The sequence below is a fragment of the Haemaphysalis longicornis genome, unplaced genomic scaffold (genome assembly GCF_048455015.1).
Source record: "Haemaphysalis longicornis isolate Haplotype H1 unplaced genomic scaffold, Haemaphysalis longicornis Haplotype H1 scaffold_9, whole genome shotgun sequence".
NCBI lineage: Eukaryota > Metazoa > Arthropoda > Arachnida > Ixodida > Ixodidae > Haemaphysalis > Haemaphysalis longicornis.
In genome coordinates, this window is record NW_027526460.1 from 16,220,300 (window position 1) to 16,239,576 (window position 19,277).

At 45.5% G+C, this 19,277-nt stretch overlaps 1 protein-coding gene across 1 annotated transcript in view; it reads right to left on the reverse strand.

The window, feature by feature from the left end:
- The window catches only part of LOC144151606 (cell adhesion molecule Dscam1-like), a 46,599-nt gene extending 27,604 nt beyond the window's left edge, over positions 1–18,995 (reverse strand). The window contains exons 1-2 of the mRNA XM_077682717.1: positions 15,327–18,995; positions 12,057–12,145 (exon numbers count right to left, since the gene is read on the reverse strand). The gene's annotated coding sequence lies outside the window, so the exon portion shown is untranslated. The remainder of the gene's footprint in view (positions 1–12,056; positions 12,146–15,326) is intronic.
- Positions 18,996–19,277: the final 282 nt, after the last annotated feature.

Consider the following 19,277-nt stretch of genomic DNA (forward strand, 5'->3'; position numbering starts at 1 on the left):
AAACCCCATAACCCGAAACCAAGCCGGTCTCTGAAATGTTTGCAATAATGCTTGCATTTAACTGGGATCGTTGCGCTGATAAGAGAAAGCGCTCAGTTGTCGCAAGCAGAAACTACACAACTCGCTGCAGTGAATAAAGTGCGCTTTCCCGCAACGCTATTGCTGCGTGCTAAGACGCTACAAGCTTGCCACAAGCATGCCTAGAGTTAGGCGTGCTCTACAGCAAAGCAAACACGGCGAACTCCCGCGCTAGCAGACGACAAGAAGCCACGCCTCCAAGCCCCAGTGCGCCTGCGCGCCGGTTGGCATCGATGCGGGGATGCGGGTTGGGCGCTGGCACGCTGGCACTCCTCGGAGCACGGCAACGGTGAGACGTGTTCCCACCAAGAGTGGACGGCCCAGTACATACGTGTTCTCGAGGCAGAACGTCAGGAGCCGCCGCAAATACGGCACTTCAGTAGGTGTACGCTCGGCCGACGTTGCGTCCCTTTAGAAAGCTGCGACGCATGCGTACACTGCCAAGTCCGGACGTCAAAAGACACCAGAATGTCGCCGTCTTCCAGGGCGATGTCCCGTACCTTGTCTATGAAGTCTCCAGAGTGGCGGACAGGCGTTGCGCTGTTCCCTGCAAGTGGTCGCAGCACGCAATGCAGGTACCCGGACAGCTTGTGGATGAGGGAGCAAGTGTAATCCACGATGGAATGCTTGGGCACTTCTGGCTTGTGGTTCTTGGGCAATCCGTACAGGGCTGCTGCCAAACCGTTATGTCACAGAAGACGGTAGTAGAGAGACTTGTGGTGTGGCGGAATGCAGCGGAATATGGCAGAAAGAAAAAAAAAACTCCTTTTTTGGTTTTTTAGACATTCATGGTCGGTGTCAGATTTTGATTGTTGTCAGAAGACCTGTTTTCATTCTCAATTACTTAACAAGTACAGGGCATGCGAAAGCAAAGCGGCTAACTAAGCTCTGCAAGAAATACTTTGTTTCACCTGTGTACGCCTTCAAACGCACCTATATCTGTACTTTCACGTGTTTCTACTTGATTTAGCATTAGAAGTATTCGCGTGGGTAAATTGTCCTTGTGTTGGTACCCATTTGGTTTTGTGGTCGAACCAAATGACCTATGGGCTCACCTCGGCGCTTCGAAGGTGTCGTCTTAACCATTTAATCAAGAAAAAAACTTCTCACTACTAATTCATTGAGGCACCTATTCACATTCTCTTACACCCGGCGCGGTGTGACTTGAAATACGCCGTTGATCGATTTTTGTTTCTCATGCAACTCTGTTTTGGCTATCTATAAGAGTTCGCTTTGACCGCCACTACCGGGAACAAGAGAGAGAGAGAGAAAAAAAAACATTTACTGCGAGAGCATTTATGGTGTTGCGGGAGTGGTCCTCTTTTCACGAGAATCCATGAGCTGCTCTTTCGGTGTGAACGAACGCCTCACTCTAATGACAGACTCCCAAGGTGCGTGCACTTCCTGGTAGGCCGAATATCACCCGCGGCCCTCAAAATTCTGCAAAGTCTGCACCAACTCCCGGAAATGCATATTATCTGGACCCCCGGACAGGAGGATCGAGTGAAACGAGGCTGCACACGCCGCTTCCAGCGTTCATACCCATCTGGCCGTTTCTCAAGAAGACGAAGCCACGCAGTTCGCTCTCCCAAGTGCATTCCTCTATCACCAAGCACGGAAATTCTAGCCCAGTAGCGCCACGAATGAAGAAAGTACCGTCCATCACACTTAGTTATATACAAAGCCGAGGCGACCGCCTTTCGCCAACTCCAGACGAACTTCTATTTTTACGTCACTTTTTTCCACGCTACCTGTAATTTCTGTCCCTGGCCCAACCATCACCTTCACTCTCCCCTTAAAAGTTACGATTTTTGTCAATTCTGGATGAGTCCTATACCATTACGATGTTAACCTTTTTTTCAGACGCTAGCGACATCTATTGTGGCTAGCATGTAAAAAAAAGGTGGACTTCATAATGGTATATAGAACTCATGCGGCATTGACAAAAATCGCAACATTTTTAGGGGAGGGTGAAGGTTGTACAGTGTTGAGGTATGAGAGCTAGTGTTGAGGTATGAGACACGCCGTATAGTGGGCATTCCGCCCGAATATTATAAATCGTTCCAGGTTTTACGTATACGAGCTGGTGCACCGTATGCGAAAGTTTTAATATCGGATTATCCAATATTCCACATTCCTGGTTCGCAGCAAGAATTTGTCCGTTGGTTTACGGACGTACCAGTGCACAATCATAATCATCATCATCGTTGTTGTCAGCGTCGACCCGATTAATCAGTAGCCAGGGTAATGTTGGAACGATGAGGTGGATCCCTGGCCGCGCCTCGTTGAGACAGGGTGAGGGGTGTGGGCGGGGTCGTCCTTTACGTCATAAGAGGCGAGTATGAAGGGGCACGAGCACGTACTTGGGAGATGAAGTGGATTATGGGAAAACGTCGAGCAATCGCACCATATATGGGGAGGGTCATTATACTTTTCTTCAAGAGTAACAGTTGCGCCTAACTCTGCCTGGGTTATCTCTCTCTCTTCCTTGCTTTTTACGCCACCTGGGCATATTTACCAAACTTTACAAATGAGTGTCGGGTGATTTCAGATAAGGTCGAACAAAGGGAGGCTGGTCGACATCTTCAGTTTGCTTGAAAATTTGTTATAACATTTCCTGATTATTCCAATGTCGATATTCAGCAATATCCTCCCCGGGAAAAATTTAGTCTAACTGTAAAAAAATTTTGGAACACGACTACGTGGACCCCCGCCACTACACGCCCGATCGCCCCGGCCATTTTTAGCGACGTCAAGAAACGAAAATATTCATGAAGGACAATTCGTAAATTTTATTTTCAATTTGTGGCAGGTGTAAATTTCTCCGTAAAAATTTTCTGCTATCAAAAATATATTTTGTTTTGCAATAAAATGTAAAATTTGGCCCAGAGTCATATTTTGTCCAAGCTTTAAGCCCAAATATTAAAAAAAAGTACTTAAGTTACAACCTTCAAATTTTGCTCACGTGCGCTCCTTACAGTTCTAAACAAACGCACTGAATATTATAATTGTATACTGTACGGGTAAGATGCATCGGGCACACAAGTTTAAAGAAAAAAAAAACTGAAAAGCTAATTTCGTAGCTAATTTGCAAAAAAAAAAAAAACTTTGGTTTTTCTCCAATTCTTTCTAGATGTTGGCCTTTACATGTACTTGCATTATATTTAAAAAACGTGTTGCGTCATTTTGTTCCTGGAGCGCTAACAGCGCGAAAGAGGGGCCCTATCCGCCCGGCTCTCTATGACGCACTGTAGTGATAGCGATTTCCCTCAGATTTGTATAAATTGTGTACATTTTTATGTAACTCAAATGATCCCTTCACGGATTCATTAAGTGAGAATTTAACTGAAAAAAGGGCATTTTTAATGTCAGTGTTGGCACCATAATAACCAATCTGCGCCCAATTTAAATTCTATGGATTGGTGGAAAAACGACAAAACTTTTAGGTTCGGCCCCATATTTAAAAAAAAGCGCTCTTCTAACTTTTGTGAAACTCGTCCAACATGTTGGCCGCTAAGTGTACTTTGGTTATATGTAAGGAGCAAACGTAAGGATCAAACTGTAAGGAGCAAACAGAGAACTGTAAGGAGAACTGTAAGGAGCAAACGTGAGTAAAATGTGAAGGTTGTAACTTAAGTACCTTTTGTAATATTTAGGCTCAAAGTTTAAGCGAAATTGCGCTCTGAGCCGAATTTGACATTTTATTGCGAAAAACTTATATTCTTTTTAGAGAAATTTACAGCAGGCGTAAACTGAGCATAAAAATTGGCCGCGTATCTGCTCCTTTCGTTGCAAATGTCGTCAAAAGACGATAGTCTTCGTATACATTTGCCAAGGAAATGCCCCCTTTGCTTTCCCGCTCACCTCTCATGCTGTTCCTCTACCGTCGCGCTCATCCCAAGGTAAACACACTAAAGGTTTGCGCAAGACGATTTGAATTTACCGCGTTCCACTGCTACAGGCCGGGTTCCTCGATGCCAGCGCTGCAGTACGGCGGAGACGCGCGTGAATGGAGGCGGCCGACTAGAAGGTTTATAGAGCCGCGTGGCCGTGCTCCACGTGCGTTCCAAGCAGAACGTGGAACCTAGCTAGTGGAACCTCTCGTTGCTATTGCCGTGTGATTTTTCATATGCCGCCAGGAGGCGGCGGTTTTCTGCAGTAGATGTAGAATATCATTTGCTAACGAAAAACCAAGAATCTATAATTTTTTAATAAAGGAACACTGTAAATATCCCTTGTGTACTAATTTCCTGTCATATATTTGCGTAATGTCTTGTTCTTGTTCAACAAAGTTGACAAGTATGAACATATAAACCGGGCTTAGACGTTTACATGTGGCTGTGAGTATATAAGACTATTCCGCAATATCAATTTTACTTTGGCCGGGTGGCTAAATCGAGTCACAGACAGACAGACAGACACCCAAATTTCTGGGTTTAAGTAGCCCAAGAAAAAGACTATAGTCTTTACAACTTCCGAATTGCCCTTCATGAATATTTTCACAGCTTGACGTTGCCAAAGCTGGCCGAGGCGCACGGGCATGTAGTGGGAGGGGGGGGGGGGGGGGGGGGGGAGTTAGGTGAAATTTTTCACGGGAAAAATAGTGCAGAATCTCTACATTGGAATAATTAGGGAATGATATAAAAAAAAAATTTCAAGCAAATTCATAAGGTCGACCAACCACCTCTTGTTCGATCTTTTCTGAAAGCACCCTGTTGTGTTTATGACATGAGTTTTCACAGAATGGCGGGACCATGTGTGAGTGAGGCACTGGTAATCACTGCGTGAGCCTTTAACGCCATGACACATTCATTTAAGTACTCTTGGAGCTTTGATTCAGTGTTCTTAGCCAACTAAAACTAATGACGGTACATCGACTCTTGATATTTACCTATAGCCGGAACATCAACATTTTCATAGATTGCGTACGTAATTCTCGGTTTGACTCCAGGGTGGGTTCGTCATCACGTGACGTACTCACGAGCCTCGGTATCGGCTTCTTTATCTTGATGATGGTTTGATTTTATTGGCGCAAGGCCGACATGGGCAAAGAGCGCCAAACACAAAGTTATTTGATGAGGAGAGAACGGCTTCTTTATCTTAGGCAAATCCTTATCGAGCTGGTTCTGCGTAAAGCAAAATTTATGAGGTATGGCAGTTGGTATGCGCACTTGCACGGGTATGGTGCTCTTACTGAATAACCAGAAAAGTTGACGTCTACTGATATGAAGGCTGCATATTATCTGGCAGTGCGTCACCCTAACATAAATAGCTTTGCCTCTCCTCAGTAAAAAAAAACATTCTCATCACACGCTTGAGATGGAGCTATACCTTCTACACCCTCACAAAAGCGAGAAAATGAGCTCTAACTAATAGTCCCCTGAAGAAAAAAGAACAGAAATATTGTTTTAATATAGATGCTGAGACCGTACGTCAAACTTTGAAAACTTAAAAAAGAACACGAAAGACAAAATTCGAATGACGGTTAATGCGAATTCGCAAAGGGATTTGTTCATATAATGCAGTGTTCTTTATTTTTACACGTTCCCTCAAATTTATTGCCAATGACGTATACTGGGCTTGCATGTTTTGTAGAAGTTGGCATCTACGGGCAATGAATCGATCCCTCCGCTCGAATGAAGAATATTTCCCTTCCCACCACAGATTTAAAGGGACACTGAGGGGCAAAAACAGGTTGGCCTGTATCGGTAGATTACGGTTCCGAGAATCTAAGTACATCGTTCTCGCCACTAGAAGTTATTTAGTAAGGCATAAAAGGCATAAAATGCCAGAAACGAGAGGACGGGTGTCGACATCCCGTACGCTTTTGGGTGCTGTGGTTTGTGACGCCACAAAAGTTGTGAACGGTGAGAGCTCAATGGAGAAGCATCTGCAAATTTTTTTCCGGACATAAACAGTTCTTAAGTGGTTGAACACGTGAAATAAATGTAAATCAAAACTTTACGTGAGCTCATCTTATATAAAAAGCACAGACTACAGCTTTTATACGTCGTGAGACAGGCTCCTTCATTCACGCTTCAGGGTCGGCCACCGTGTTTTCACTTTCGTTTTGTAAAATACGTGCTCTTCATTTGTGCGCATTTAGTGAAGCCAATTATCTACAACGGTGGATCAGTAATCTACGACAAGCTTCTGCAAGCAATGACCCCGGCAGGAAGCGGCATAAGGAACTATGTTTAAGTGACACGCTTGAGCTCCTAATTTTCCGTTCTCCACGCGCTGATGTTGCTATCGGATGTTGCTATGCCCGCGTTCGATTCGAACGTTATCTCTCGTGAAAGGCAAAAGGGGGATTACCTTGTGCTTGATAATCTGTTCAAAATCTGTGTCCGCGGGAGCCGGGCAGGACTACTTAATCGTAATGATCGCGGACCGTAATATTTGGCCGGCCATTTTTTTTTTCAAGAAGCGTACAAAAAGGCATCTTCGCTCTCAGCTTATCGAGTTCGACAGCTTAAAGCGGAGAGCGCGGTCGCAACTGATCGCATTTCACTGATGCATTGTTTAGAGCCCCGGGAAGGCGCCAGAGCGGCGTCGGAGAAACCTCGTGCGCCGTACCCATTTCACGTATTCCACGACCATTGCCTTTACTGCCACTAGACACCCCAGAACAGTTTCTCCAAAGGAAAGAAGATCTTCGTCGCGCCACACGAGCTCTTATTCCACCGTATGGAACGGACCTCCCTAGCAGACTCGCTCACTGGGAGGAAGTCTTGCTGCGAAGACTTCGTGTTGGTGTAGCCCTCTCTCCCGCCGTTACCCGGGAGTGGCCACCACGTTAACATGCCCCGTTCACACAGAAAAACCCCTTTTGCAAGGCTCCTGCCGAAGAGGCGGACACTGAACATTTGCTGTGGACTTGCCCTTCATTGGAAGCGGCGAGAACAAGACACCTCCGAGGCACAGGCCTCCACCCTGGCAGACCACCTGACCTTCATCGGTGGATTTGGGGACCCCATCATCGCTCCCTGCTTGAGTTTCTTCGCGAAACAGGGGTTAATCTATACCTGTGACGCAGTATTTTATGCCAACGGGCATACTATCGCAAAAAAAAAAAAAACGTATCACCCCCAGGTGTGGGGCCTTGGACAACGGTCGATACGGTGTTGTTGCCATGGGCATCACTGATATGTAACAAAAAAAAAACATTCATCGTTCCGCCGGAGACAAATCGTAGAAGTCCAAGCCAGCCCCCTCAGCCAGAGAAATGTTGTTGGCGACAGCCGTGGCTTGCGGACCTCAAAGCTGTCATTGCCAGCGTGAGGGCGCCTATACCGCGTTGGTGCCTTGCTTCTAATTTGTGACGCAATGACTACGTCACAAAAAAAAAATGAAAGAGAAACGGGAGAGATAAATGCTAGATTTATTTTCTTATTTTTCAGCAAACAACGCATCGTTGCTCGTCGAACAAAAGCCGAGAGAGCTACGAAACGTGTGATCTTTCAGTTGAAACAAAATGTCATTCAGCCTGTAGTGTTCCTCTAACACGAAACAAAGCTTGAATAGATAAAAAATTTTTTTTGGTTTCCTAGCCAGAATGTATGCCATTAGGAGCATTTTATTAGTGACTGTTCACGGTTTGTGATTTGTATTTGTGTCTGTGCACAAATCTCTTGCAGAAATTGTTTCATTTATGAGTGCCAACGTTAACTTGATGCCTGCGTGCAAAATCAAAGTTTTTATGGTAGGGCGACTTTTACGAACAAAGCTGTCTGTGGCTAGAATCTGGGATTTTATGTCGCCCGTGCGGAAAAACTCTGGCCTAAAGAAGGGCTTGCCTTCAGGCTAGTTGGTATTCCATAACGTTCATCTTAAGCGCATAAAAAACACACGGACAGAGAAGACAAGGACAAGCGCTTGTCCTTGAACGTTCTGCCCTAAATGTAAGAGTGAAAGAGGCAACAACAAAAGCAAATGCACATAATCGCTCGGGTCGGGACTAGGTGTATTTGTGAATGTACGACTAGTGCGTGACGGAATAAAATATGTACCAACCACCATCACAACTTCGCTGTTCAGCCACCTTCCCAGAGTGGAAGGGCGGATGGATGTTTTTCTTCTTTGGTATTTTTGCGCCCCTATACTCGTGCAAGCAATCACACTCAAAATAAACAAAATGATTGATAACATAACATTGCTGCTGAATGAACCCTCCAATCTTGTTGGCATATTATCATGAAGGCCGCACCAAATGTCCCGTTGTTAAGACAAGGAGAAAGGAATTCTTCCGGTTCCGCAAGAAAGGACGTCCTATGAGCCGAACAATTCCGACCGCTCGGTTCCGACTGTCAGGCGAAAAAATATGCCCTTAATATGGCGTATCGATTGCCGCTTTTTTATATTTTCGCTCGTACGTCAGACCGTTGTTAATTTGAATGTATGGCGCTCCGCCCAAGAACGATTCCCCCGCCGACGTTCACTTCGGTACGCAGTGTACGTTTCGTGCGAGGCTACCGACCGTAAAAGCCGCGAGTTCCCAAAACTTATCAAGGGCTATAGAAGCGTGAGGGGGGCGCGACTTTTAAAATTACATTTTCTGTCGCTTCTTCCCGGCCTGCAGCTTCTACTCGGACGGGATCGTCCCGGCGTCTATGTGTGCGGTCTGGCTGCTGGCGTCGATGTGCACGGTCTCCTCATTTTCCCTTCGAAACCAGCGAGCCGCGTCGAAATTGGGAATCGAATCGCGCGGGGACTTCGAACGAACACGGCGCTCAACTTTCGTCTCTAGTTTTCTCCCGTTTTCTTTCGTTTTCGTCTCTTTTTTTCCCGCGCACTTTACTCTGTTCTCCTATCTTGCTTTTGTACTCGTGGGATCAGTAGTCACTGTACGCCTGCTCCGTGTTCTCGTGTTTTCACTTCCGTTCAGATTCTCGACTTTATCATCATTTCTCTGCAGCCGTGGTGACATGAGGCATGAGCATTCGTTTGTTCAGTTATCATATCGTCCGTTTCGTTTTTAACGTGTCGTTTCATGGCTATGATGTCCACTAATTTTTATCCGCTTCGCCAGGGGAGTAATTCTCTTAGCTAAATTACTCCTCGTTGCGACGTGTCTCATACCAAAGTATCGAACGAAAAGCGAAGAAGTGGGAGGAATAAAGATGAAAAGAAGAGGACCCGGATGGGAGATGGTAAGGGAGAAACGGACTTGAGGCGATAAGATCGATGCGCAGTTTATTGTATTTGCAAAGTCTGGCTTTCTGAGGAAGTAGAATGTACGCTACGAACGAGGAAATAAAGAAAGCAAAATAATAAAAAAAATTAGCAGCGGCTTAGCTCGGCTATGCCAGGATATACGTCGCGTGAGCTAAGGTTCAGCTGGTTATTCTTAGGTTTCCTGGTTGTCTAGGATTAGCTGATTAATATGCTTACTGCTGCTAAATAGATTTCCAATCCAATCCAATGCAATACAATCCAATATAATGCAATCCAATCCAATCCGATACAATACAATTCATTACAATACAATCGCGGCGGCGGCGGCGGCTCCGGCGCGCCAGCTGTGTGCCGTGAGACGTCACTCCTCCTCGCGCATGCGCAGCACGGCTCTCCAGGAGCCACGCGAAACTGCTCAACCTCGGCCAGTGTAGCTTACGCTACAATACGCCAAAATTTTATTTAACCAAAGCAGTGTCTCCATAGAGCTGTTATGACACCCAATATACTCCGTTGAAGCAGAATTAACGACTGGGCGAGTTGATACTGGTTCATGGCTAACGTAACAGACCTAAGTTCAACGAAACAAAAGTGCTTTTTTCGCACGGAGACCGGACGAGGCGGAAAGTGATCGAGGCGTTCAATATTGCAAAGCTGAGAGATAGGTGCGTATCCCATAGGTGCGTATCCTTCGATTACGCTCAGCAAAAAAGAAATTGCATTCTTAGATGACAAGTGAGATGCGGCTCCAAACACATAGTGATCAGTTCGTCGTTATCGTTTGATATATTTTCATGTCATGCTCCCTACTCAGGAACAATGCATCGTCATAATTGCGTGTGAATGGTCGTATGCCACGTGCAGCTCGGCTGGTGTTGTTATATAATCAGTGTGTTCTTCAATAAAAATTCAGTTGCGAGTCAGCGCTCGTCCTGTCTTACTTCTTTCTTCATCTTCCGTCGTGCGCGCTGATACATTCGCCATACTCTGTTGACTTAGGTCCATCACCACAACAAAGAAAACACGAATCCAGCAATAAGACATGCAGTCTAGCAGTATACAACAAACTAACTGAAATTCAAAACAGCGCAAAAAGACGAGGCAAAAAACGACGACACACGTCGTTTCTTCTCCCGTCTTTTTGCGCTGTTTTGAATTTCAGTTAGTATGCACCAACTAGCCCAAACCACTGTTCTAACGCAGTGTACAACTTCAAAAATTGGCTTTTAACTGGGCCAAGAATTTAGAAAGTCCTGAGAGTCCGTTTCAATTCAGCTGAGTGAGAAGGTTATGAGTTCAAAAAACGTGCTTTGAAAACAAGAATAAAAACGGAGAAGGAGAGAGGGGGGAAGGTAGAGGGAGCGGGAGGGAGGGAGGGGAGAGGAGAGGGGGCCGCCGGAGCTCGGACATGCAACGTGAAATTAAACGAGGATACGTGAACGAGTGAGCACAAAAAGAAATACAGAGGGGTAGCAGGAAAGACATGCGGGAGATCGGGAGAAGGGAAATAACGGCTGGTTCCGGCGTGCCAGCTTCCTGGCACGCGGCAATAGAGAACGGGAGCAACACGGAACACTACTCGGGAGGACATCTCTCAGGAGGTATTTCGCTCCATAAATAACCGGGGGCCCAGGGTACGCCGAGGGGGGCGAGGAGAGCGCCGGGAATTCTCTGAGAAAGGGAGCTAGAGAGTGCCGGAAAGAGAGTGAGGGGGAAGGCGGGACTCGTTTAATGCAATCAAAACAGAAAGAACCGAACGAGACCTCATGTAGGGGGTAGGAAAGATAAAAAAAGGGAGCGAAAATAAATTTGCGTAAGTAAGCAAAACGTAAGCGAACACTGTGAACAGCGAAGAGACAACGCCAATTTGTCTCGGCACGCGCGCGCGTGTTGAAATGCGCGCGTAGGATTCCTGCTGCTTGGACTGCTGCTGCTGTTTTTCAACCATGGCGTCCTGTCGCTCGGCCGTCGCCCTTTTGTTTTTCTGCAGCTCGAGCGAGAATTTTATTCGCGAGACGTGATTATGTCCCGCTCTTCGTCCTTCTAACAGGGACGGAATGGCGCAGCTGTTTTATTCTATTCACCGCACTCTTTTTTCCCCTCTCTAGATTGTTTTAGATTTCTTGTCACCGTAGTAGCGGCTTTGTCGTCCGTCTGCCCCCCTCTCCATGTCGTCTTGGAGACGGACGCGAGAAAGCGAGAAAAAATCGATTCGTCGTCGTCGTCGTCGCTGGCTAAGCTCGTAAAGCCGCAAACGAACGCAGTCGTGAGCGCATTCGCCCGTACCTCGTGTTTTGCTCAGGCAGTAATGGTGAAAGCCCTCGAGGTCTATATCGCTGCGTCTGGGACGGAAAGAACGAAGCTACAGAGAACGAGAAGAAACAAGACAAGCTGGAAGAAGAGGTGGAGAGGGGAGGATCTTTGGGTTACAGCGTGATAAAAAAAATCGCAACAGTGTAACAAAAGAGGATGGCGAGAAGACAAAACAACTTACGCATGGCCCGAGCCATAAAGCCGAACTCGAAGAACGGTCTTGAAGAGTTTTCGGGAAAGCGGGGAGCTTTAGGCGGTAAAGATGAAAGTAAGGTCCGTGGGAGAAATACGAGAAAGCAAGTATAGCTAAAGCCACAAGAATAGAAATTGAGAGAGGGTGAGAAGGGTAATGCCCAGGCGGCTGCTCTCTCTCTCTCTCTCTCTCTCTCTCTCTCTCTCTCTCTCTCTCTCTCTCTCTCTGGATTCTTTTATCCTTTTTCGGGACGAGCGAAAAGCGAAGGAACAAGTTCCCGTTCGGGAACGCTTACCTGTTGAGCGATATGCGTGCCGGCACGTCGTCGCTTGCACTTGGCTGCGTGCATTAGCGTCCTCCGCTGCAATCCGATTTGAGGTACCCCTGGGAGAACAGACGAGGAGGGATTCGCCCAAGTCCCACTTACAATCGCTGCATGTCACTTCGAGCGCGTGATTCGGCCTCCCTCGTCGTGTACTCTCGGGCCGCCTTGTTTATGGGCGCGCAGGTGGGAATCGGCTTAGGGTTCGGCCGTCTCGCTTTGATTAACCGTCGCGTGCGGCTCGTTCGTTTCGCCGCTGGAGCGACGTTGTTGGAATCGCTGGAGCATACACGGCAATCCCTGCGTGCAGCATTTTTGCGAGGTACATTTCGCTGGCCGGTGGTGTTAATTAAAGAAGAGAAATTGTCTCACTTTGCTGTCGTTTCTGCCGTTTGATCGAAGGCTCTATTTAGTTGCAATCACATTCGCTAGTTGCGTTCCCTGAACAGATGTCGTCGCAACAGTAATTAATATTTCGGTCATTTTTATTCTTCGGCAACGACGTCACGTAATTGCTGCGTGCATGACCTGCAGAACCATCCGAAATTCTTAGCATGGGCAAAATGTAGTGAAAACAACTTCTTGGAAAAACTTAGCTTGCAATTGCGAGATCAATTGTTTTCGACCTGAACACTCCGGAAAATTCGCCTCAACACATTTCAAGACATTTCAAGGAGATTCACACGCGCATATCCACACATGTGTACTCAAGCCTTCCTTTTGTTACCTCGCACTTGTGGTTGCGAGTGCTTCACGTGAGTGAGAAACTATGGGTGGTGATGGTCCATGCTCGAATCAACTGCTCTGCTCTTCATGAGCATTGCACTGACGCTGTTTATGCCGCCATTGACGTTATAAATGTAGCGTCCCAACGCGCCGAGGGACTCCGTATCGGCGGCCCGCTTTACACCTAGAGATGGATGGGCCTGGGTTTCTGCTACGCTGAACAAGACCAATCGGCGCAATGACGAGGAAGTAGCCGTGCAGAAGCTACACGGGCGCTCGGTATAGTAGCAGTGGGAGCGACAATTAGACCCCGGAGGTCAAGAGACAATGATTCCTAGGCAATGACCCGCAGCTCGCCGAATCTTCGCCAGCGGAGACTTAGCACCGTTACCTAATGCGGTGAAGCGGTTGGGTGCACTCCGATTATAATCGTCGTCCTCGTAACACTTACTCCCAGCGTGGTCGATAGGAGCGCGCAAGCTGCATTGTTCCTGCAATGGGAACTATTTTGGGAATTCTAGGGAATGTAGCTACGTATATTTTAGTTTCTGAAACTGACTTTGAACCCGTAAATACGTACTGTACTGTTGAAAAACACTTTCTAAGAATTTTTTTTTTCGATGAGAATAGCTGTCGTCACCAAAGTCATGTTACTTGTTTAACGGCTTCATTCACCAGGAAATCTTTCACCCACTCTTAGCCACCGTGAAACAGGCGAAATGCTTGTGCTGTAAATGCAAAAGCTAGTGGTAGCCGCTGAACCATAGGAACCAAGTTGACTGCATTCAAAGTGAAAGAATAAATTCTAAACCCAGCGCACGGGGATGCAGAAGTTTCAGTTGGTCACCCCTCCCATTTTTTCTCTTAGAAACTCTAAGTATCGCAACAGAAACATCGAATTTATTTCTAGGTTTACAAAATACAATCATTAGGACACAAAGTGGTATTGTAATGCGTCAGGTTAGCGGCGCATTGAGAGCTAGGTATACTTTTTGTATCCGCCTGAAAAAGAAAAAAAAAACTGACTTTGTTCTAATCATATATTCTATAAACCGGATTTCCAGTATTCATACCCAAGATACGGCTGAGAGACTTCATAAGTTGCCTTCAAATTCTCCGGTTTTGGCCTTTATTTGTGCGAAGTTATCAAACAAGCGTTCATTTAATTTTTTTTTTTGCTTCAGCGTAAGTAGTTTTATTACTATAGGCTGAGCAGTCATCATATTCGTATTCAGGAACCGATATCTCGCCAACCAAACCCATCTTATAGTTCGGGCTAAACTATCTTGTCCTTGACGCTATTTCCATTCCACACACCTACTACTATCTGCTATTACGAGGCACGCCGGGATTTATACAAATTCTGTTCCTCCGCGTATCTGGGGCGACATTCCGGAAATCAAGTGGCGCCGTTATTAGGCATGAATGCAATCGAGTGGTGAGTTAGTTTAGTGCCGGAATCAACGTCGGCATTTCGATGCCACATGCAGCCGTGTTGGTCAATAAATCGATGCTGGCCTTAATGAGCGCGGCACTCGCTCTGAAGCCGCTGGCGCCGCGTTCTCGCTGGCCGGTTGCCCCAGTCTTTGGGCAGCGGTGCCGATAATTCGCACCGGAATTTCTCCCCGGACATCCTGCGCCGACGGGTCTGCTCCGTGTGCAAATATGTTAACTAATCGCTGATATTGCGTGATAGTGTCGCACCTTGTAATTGACGTCATTAGTTACTTCCAATCTCTTTTATATTTATTCGTTTCAGCCCCGTTGCTCTACAACGTCTTTTTCGAACCAGGTGGCGGAGTGTGTTATTTGGGGTAAAATGGGCAGCTTGTCTCACCAACTTAGGTGTGAACCGTGTTAGATTAAGCCGAAAAATACGTTACGGGAGTTTGATGTAACGAAAATTGTCTGCACTTGAATCAATCCCGACTTGTTCGATAAACTGCACGTCACTGATCTTGCTTGTCCCAAAACGGTATTTACACATACGCCTCTCGCAGCCGTTCTTTTTTTTTTTTGTTCAATGGGATGTTGTAACTTTATAACTTAACTATTTCGGAATATAAGAACAATAAAACAAATAGCCAAAGATTCGAAAAATTAGGTTCTTCTCAAAAGTTATTTATTCCTTAGTTTTTTTGTTTTTTTTTTGCAGCACCACGTGTAAATAAAATCGGGATGAGCAGCGAACTTTGATGTCCACTATTTATATTTTACCAAAGAGAATATTAAATATTTCATGGTGCGAGCCGCCCGATGGCGGCAGTAAAGGCACTTCAATAATTAAGAGCACTTTTTACAGAACTGGAGGCCCTTCCGGACCAGCCAGGCAAAACGCAGTAACAACCCCAAATAGTCAAGCAGTTTCATCGCAGTAACACAAGCTCAGGATTCAAAAGGACATCTTTCGGCGTGCATTATCAGAACCCGCCAAAATAATTCGAAACAACCGCTTAAAAAGAAAACTCTCGCTAAAGGGATAAACCGCTGAAGACGGTGAAATGACAGTGTGCTTACGTTTTGCCGATGTTCGTCGAGCTTCGATGTTTCCAAGCGAAGGATGTCGCTGTTCCGTAGTCTGAACCACAGCCTCCCACCCCGCTTCTCGACTCTTCCTCGTTTCTCAAAAGTTCGTTGCTTTTGCTTTTGCTAAGAGTCTGCTACACGTACAAAATAGAATAAAAAATTCGTTGCAAGGCAACGCTGTGTTCGGGTCATAGACTCCAGATAACGGCCTTACATCACGACACGACGCCATTTTGCACTTTGAAGACGTTTAGTGGGGCGGAGAACAAAGCAACGTTATCCACGTGAAAACAAAAAAGAGAGATATAATTCCGTAGTCATGTGGCTTACGTCTTCGTCTTCAACTCGCGGTCCGTTTGGTACGAACAAGAGATGGTAATGCGCTTTGCGCGCAGTCGAGTGCGTCTCTGAGTTTTGCAGATTAAGTCTCTCGTAGGGAGGGAGTGTTTTCCCCCCTCTCTGTTCCATGCTTTGTTTCATGAAGGCTGGCCAAGGAACAACACATCACTGCTCCTTCTTTAACGTACGCACGGGTTCGTGATGTTTCGTCTTCTATTTTACCACACTCCAGGAGCGAGCTAGCAATCTGCATTTAGATTAAGCTGGATGTTTCCTTCAACGAGCGATGCGTCTAAGGGAGTCTGAGGTAGACTTTCTTTTAGCTGCGGCAAATAAGTACGTTTTTTCGTTTGAACAAGCCGAACTGTGCGTCAAAAAAAGTTTGTTCGCGCGAAAATGAAGGCTCATGAACTTAGCTGGAATTCAATGCAAGCTGGAAGCAAAAGGCACTTTATAGAAGAAGAGGACAAATAAAAAGACGTTCATTCTCCTTTCGTTGTAAAAAAAAAAAAAAAAAAAAACGTTGAGACACGCCGAGCTAATTCATGTTTCAAAAAACCCGAGACTAGAAACGTTAAGTAGCGTTGAAAGAACACGCAGAGCCTCCCGGAGAAAATATGAAGGGAGTTTGGTTAGCTCAAGACCTAGCATCAAGAATGTTGGAAAGAGCATACTTATATGAAGCTTAATGCAAAATCACATTGCTAAAAAAAACAGTACAAACTTGAGCGGCAGGGGAGAACGACCCAACCCATGTTTTACTGCCGATTCTTCCGTTTGAGAAACGTATGGCCCCGACCGATGCAAGGTTTCCTTTTCTGAAGAGTAGAAAGCGTACAGGAGGAAATGGGAGACCACAGTCGACACTGCCGGAAGCGTCGAATAAAAACAGATACAAGCTAGAACAGAACAGGCTCCGGGAAAAACCCGGCAAATTGAAAAGAGGAACGGTAGGGGAAGAAGCCGGCTGAGAGTTCAAACTCGAGATTGGCAAGATTCTTCGAGCTCCGTGTATGGGCCTCGCTTGAAGGAAACCGCGTCTGAGCGTCGTCTTTTCCTGCGAATGTCAGGGATCTGGGAGGATTTTTGCTTGGATCAGTACCTACGCTGTACTTGAGGGACCGACGCTGTAAAGCTGTCCGCACTTCAACCTAAATGTGTGGTGTTTTTTTGAAAGCCATGAACTGTAAAAATAAAAAAAAAAAGCGAGAACTTAAGGAGTAGCGGCAGAACTGTTCAGATGTTGTCGTAGAAATCTTTTGCTTCTCAATTCACCCATTCCTCCCTCTTTCAGTTGCGCCATGTTCTATGCTAGTGTTAAGGGGAAAAAAATCAATGCGCGGAATTTGTTTCCGCGATCCTTTTGGTTTTCAGTTCGAATGACGCTGCTTACTTTTCTGTCAATACTTTACTCCATCTTCCCTTTCCTTTGGTTCTCTTGTGTGGGTGCCCATTCTTATCGGCTGCAACTCAGGCGTTTCTTTTCCAGAGCGAGCTGGGAATGGCCTCGTCGTCGAAAGATATCACTTTATATACGCGAACGATGGATGCGGCGTCGTTATTCAGACGAGCGACCACAGATGACTCCATTCCTTCCATTTCCCTTTTTTCTAGTTTGCCAGGTTCATGTGGCACGATACGCCTTCATTTGTACGACGCTGCATACTAACGTGCAGATGAACGGTCCGAATAGAAAAATGCTATAGTCTTTAAATACATATTTTTAGCAGTGGTTGTCTGCAATATACCATCATTTGCGCTTTTGCGTATGTAGTGCAGTTACACGTATATAGAAACTTGAAATTGCACGTATATAGGAAGGTGTGTTGTCTTGGACTAGAGACGGGAAGTCACCGTGTTTCATAATGGTTAATGAAAGGTTTACAAGGTCGTAATATATTTCCTGAACACATTGTATATTAAAGGGAACCTGCAACACTTTTTTCAACTTTTTGTCAAATCTTAAACGCTTGCAGAACGTAGCCACCCAACACATCCAGTACTTAGATTACGGGGTCGCAAAGTACCCTAGGCAAAAAATTACTGCTCTATGGCCATCAGATAACTTGTAAACTCACTCAAAAGAATTTTCTCTCTTTCACGGTCTTGACGTTTTTCGACGGCTCGAACTACGTCACTAAGGCCATGTAGCGGCTGTTGGCTGGTTTTCCTTCAGTTGCAGCAATCAACACTTTTCGATAGCGACTTAAAAAAAAAGCCACAAAAACAAAGCAGAATTGGAAGGCGTATTTGGTGCGACGAGCAAATCACGCAGTGTCGCTCCATGCTGTGCTGGCGATAGATATAGCTTTCGCAGTGGTTTCCAGACACGAAGGAAAGAGGAAAGCGCTTATCGAAAATGTTGCAGGGTCCCTTTAAGCAATGCAGGCGTAATCCCGAATCATTGCGTAGTAATCGCCGCCTCAACACACAAAAGCCTTGATTCGACTTCCAGGGGTGAGCAACTTAACAATTATGTGTGTGGCTCAGTGAAAGGTTATGGATTACAGGCCGACGTTGCGAAACAGAAACCTTCAAATGCAGAGATGTCTATGTCAAAGGGTGGCTCACAATTTCTTTCTAAAGGTGGCCAGTAGATGCGCTGAAGTGCGGCTGAACTGTAACCTAATTTATAAAGTTTCGTATTTCGCAATGATATTGGCGTTCTTTTGGACTTGTGTTTATTTTTTTGAAGAACACTTTGTATTACTTGACATGTATTATTGATGCGCAGTTTCTGTACGGTTGAAGTAGCGCTTGAATACCCTGTCGCTCTCTCAACAACGATGCTTCGGAGTACACAACTCCGTAACAGAACATTGAACGACAGAAACATTGCAAAACCTAGATGGTTTTTGCAGCAGGCCTTTTCATGTCAATGATGTTTTTGCTTTCGTACGGTACTTAACATGAACGCCGAACAATCCTTTATTTCAGATGTTGAATTAATCAGTATTACACCAACGTTAATTTGCATGGTAGCCAAGATTTTTCGGACAATTCTTAGGCTAAAATACAGTTGTAGCTTTTGCTTCAACTGGACGGTTAAGCAACTTGTTTCATCACTCAATTCGTCGTCAAAACCTTAACAACTTTTTTTCCTGCTGTAACAGTAAATACCAGCAGAGGGTTTAACGTTGTCAATTATTCCCTGTTGCCCATTCGATGAACAGGTGAGCTAACTAAACGCCTAATAAGTTGCCCCGCAACAATACCTTATTGAAGTTACCACTACCCGTAAACAGCAGTACTTTCTTACGGTTAATGCTTTCACGCAATCTTCCGCGCCCTTGTGCCATCAGACGTAGCTGAGGTGCAAACTTTGAAGTTGTACTATTACAAGTTCCAAACCCACGCTGTAAAATATTACGAGGCATTTCTGCGTTCGTTCAAGTAAAAGTTGAAGTGAATGAAATAAAAAATATGGTTTGGTCAATGCGAAGCTGAGTATAAGGTGATATGTTAAGCAGATGCATCTACTTTCGTTTGTTTTGGGAACAACAATTATTAGTAAAAAAGTGAATGCGCGTGCAAAAACATGTAATGCATGCATTACAAGACAGGAGTTGCTTGCATAGAACACGTACGAAGACTTAAGTATGC